Raw genomic sequence first — 4,087 nt, 5'->3', positions numbered from 1 at the left:
TGTAACCGGCTGCAAATGGTGGAGGAGTGGTGGAAGTCTACACTAGGCTAGCAGGCAGCCTGTGAAATACTAATCCTCTGGGGGAAAATCACTGGGGACTAGAGTTTAGAGACATTGCTCCTGAGAATTTAGCAGGCAGAGCAAGAAAGGCTGACCCTTGGGGGAGGGGCAGAGAGCAGAGATTTGGGAGTCACCACCATCTTGTTGAGTTGGAGAACACATGGGGAGAAAGAGAGAAAGAAAACTACTATGGCTGGCAGTATGTGAAAGACTGAAGTAGGCACTCCTGAGAGCTCAAAATGAAAGAGAAATCTCTCAACCAAGGGAAAGAGTCTTAGAACGAGAGTCACGGCAGGTGCTGTGGCCTGAAAGACAGCTGTTCGCTGTGAAGGAGCCTTCTCAGTGGAGCTGGAGGATAGACAAGGTGGAGGCTAGGGAGACGCCATCTTGCCCTTGAGCTAGAGAACAGGGGGAGGAGAGGAAGAGACAGAGAGAGATCTAGTCTTTTGAGCTAGGCAGGAGCTAGTGGTAGCTAAGAGAGAAAACACGTGGAGAGAGAAAGAGAGAGGAAGGGGGACAGAGAGATACCTGCCTAGTCTTGTTAACTAGGCTGGAGTTACTCACGGTTCCATGGAGAGGTTCTTGGTGGGGCCAGCTGGGGGTACTCTTGGAGCTGGCTCTGCCCACATCCTCTACCACCTGTAAGGAATGATGTAGGCCCACACATGGGTACTCACGAGTCTCTGTTGCATTGTGGGTCTGTGTGTCTGCCACAATGCAGTAGGCTGGGATTGTAGTTGAGCATGGCAGGAGTGCATGGGATCTTGGCTGAGTTAATTCCCTGCAACACCAGGCAAGTGCGGTGGGGCCCTGCCTGGCATGGGGAATTCTCACTCAGACTGGTTTCATGGGGGTGCAGAGCTCTTGGATTGCGGACTCCCGAGCTAGGAGGTGGCTGGAGACTGACTGGTCTCAAGCCCTTGGGCTCTCAGACCGCTGAGAGGCCACAGAAGGACCGAGACTGGGAGCATGTGGGCGCGCGACCAGCCAACTCACAGCCGAGAGAAGTGGGGGGGAGGAGAAAGAAGCCCTGGCAGCACCCCACAGGAGAGATTTGGTTACTGTACTCACTTAGCAGACTCGGCAGCCTGGCTAGCTTGCCTGAAGATGTGGGTCCCCATGGCTGGAATGCAGAGAAGTCCTCCAGGTGAGAGATTAAGCAGCTGCAGCTTCCATCAGCATAGGAGAAGCACATTATCTTCACTGAGTTGATTCCTCACAGCACTGGACAAGCGTGGGGAATTGTCACTAAGTCTTGGGTTCCACAAGGCGGGGCAGAGCTCTCAGGTGGACCTGGGTGGTCGATGTCTCTATTTGCAGCCCCCAGACACCACTGAGTGGGGTGGCGTACAGCAAAGCAGAGACGGGGATGGGCAAGCTCAGCTGGCAGCTCGCACGCCAAGAGAGAGACAGCAAGAGCCCTGGCACCATGCCTTGTAGAAAGTGTTTACCTGTTATACTTGGTTGGCTGAGAGAAGGCTGTTCGGATAGCTTGTTTAGTTTCTGTAGCTGCATGGCTTTTCGAGGCTCCATGTTGGTTGTGCCAAATATGGGGGAAAAAAAGGCCACAGTGGTGGTCCCAGAGACTTTCCACATGGCAGGTCTCACAAATAGGAGAAAGGTCTGGAGTTCCAAAGACTGGAGGCTTTGGCAGTGGCAGGCCCCAATGACACGAGAAAGTCCTTGGTTCCAAAAGGGTTTATTGTCATGGTGTATGGTGGATGGATCTGGATGTACCCCCCAAGAAAACATTCTAAACAGGGGAAAAGGAAAGGATGAACGGCTCCTAACAAACGTCCTGTTTCTTTGTCTTCAGTACATATATATCATTCAGAGTACATGATCACATGTTTCAAAGCTCATCACACGTTCTCACCAAAATTCAAGTCATAAATTGAAATAGAAGTTTACAACAGAGAATGTTTTCATGCATATCCATTAGGAGTAATTATCTGGCTAAACATTCATCACCTGTCTAGCTCCACAGGTTCACTGAAGGTTTAAAACCATAATTAAGAAATTAGTGAAGTTTTGTATAGATAAACCCAGGCAATATTTTCTCTTCTGTTCTAGCACCTATAATAAATCATGAGTTTAGTGACCTTTGGCTAATTGTTTTACAACCCCTTGGAATGGACTCTAAGCAGAAGAAAGTCTGGTTACTATCTAAGAGCAATTAACCGATGACGCTCAGGAGACTAGCAGAATTCTCATGGCAGTTTTGAGTATCAGAAAGGCACTTAATAGCAGTCCCACTATGAAAGAGTTTAATAATCATTGATATAATTTTAGGAATTCTTATAGGATCATCATTAAGACTTAAGAAGTCATCTATTTGTCTATATAGCATCACTACAAGACAGTACATCTTCTTGGATCTGCATAGATCTGCTCCAAAGGGGTGTGCTATTGCTTGGTGATTGTTACATATGTTTAATAGTAATAATAATAATAATAATAATAAGAAAAGCATATTAATAGCAGGAATCTTTCCTAAAATAAGTCCCTCATAGCCTTGGTGCATAAGAGCTCACTTGTTGCAGATTATATAATAATCCAAGGCAAGCATTTCAGGATGATCACCTGCTAATTATTAGCTTGTCCCATATGGCTCCTGACACCAAAGGAGTCACTATAAATTCATATAGTCCTGACACTATAAATTCATAAATCAAGGCTGTTCTACAATCAAATACTGTGCTAATAAAGAGATAAATTGATTTTTCTTTAAAACTGTAGAGCTAAGTAGAAAACTACTCTTTTTATTGCACATCTTTTGAGACAGTTATCTGTACACTGGTTTGTTTTTTGATCTGGATCAATTTAATAGTGATAGCTTCTGCACTATTATGAAAGACCTCTGATTAGTCTGGCTAACGTTTTATCTATCTTATTGATTTTTTCAAAGAACCAGCTCCTGGTTTTATTGATTCTTTGTATAGTTCTTTTTGTTTCTACTTGGCTGATTTCTGCCCTGAGTTTGCTTATTTCCTGCTGTCTAATCCTTTTTGTTGTGTTTCCTTCTTTTTGTTCTAGAGCTTTCTGGTGTGTTTTCAAGCTGCTAGTGTGTGCTTTCTCCAGTTTCTTTTTGTAAGCACTAAGAGCTATGAGTTTTCCTCTTAGCACTGCTTTCATTGTGTCCCATAAGTTTGGGTATAATGTGTCTTCATTTTCATTAAATTCTAAAAAGACTTTAATTTTTTTTAAATTTCTTCTCTGGCCATGTTATCATTGAGTAGAGTGTTGTTCAGTTCCAGCCTGATAGTGGGCTTTCCATTGTTTTTGTCGTTATGGAAGACCAGCCTTATTTCATGGTGATCTGATAGGATGGATGGGATTATTTAAATTTTCTTGTATCTGTCAAGGCCTGTTTTGTGACCAATTATATGGTCTATTTCGGAGAAGGTACCATGAGGTGCTGAGAAAAAGGTATTTTCTTTTGTTTTAGGATGAAATGTTCTATAGATATCTGTTAAATCCATTTGGTTCATAACTTCTTTTAGATTCTCTGTATCTCTGTTTAGTTTCTGTTTCCATGATCTGTCCATTGCTGACAGTGGGTTGTTGAAGTCTCCGACTATTATTGTGTGAGGTGCAATGTGTGCTTTGAGCTTAGTAAGGTTTCTTTTATGAAAGTGGGTGCTCTTGCATATGGTGCATGGACGTTCTGAATTGAGGGTTCATGGTGGTTGACTTTTCCTTTGATGAGTATGAAATGTACTTTCTTATTCTTTTTGATAGCTTTAAGTTCAAAGTCGATTTTACTTGATATTAGAATGGCTACTTCAGCTTGTTTCTTAGGACCATTTGCTTGAAAAATTGTTTTCCAGCTTTTTAATCTAAGGTAGTGTCTGTCTTTGTCACTGAGATGGGTTTCTTGTATGCAGCAAAACACTGGGTCCTGTTTGCATGTCCAGTCCATTATTCTATGTCTTTTTATTATGGAATTGAGTACATTGATGTTAAGAGATATTAAAGAAAGGAGATAGTTGCTTCCTGTTACTTTTGTTATCAGCAGTGGTATTGT

This window comes from Grammomys surdaster, unplaced genomic scaffold, assembly GCF_004785775.1.
Source record: "Grammomys surdaster isolate TR1022 unplaced genomic scaffold, NIH_TR_1.0 126197, whole genome shotgun sequence".
NCBI lineage: Eukaryota > Metazoa > Chordata > Mammalia > Rodentia > Muridae > Grammomys > Grammomys surdaster.
This window is presented reverse-complemented; position numbering follows the sequence as displayed.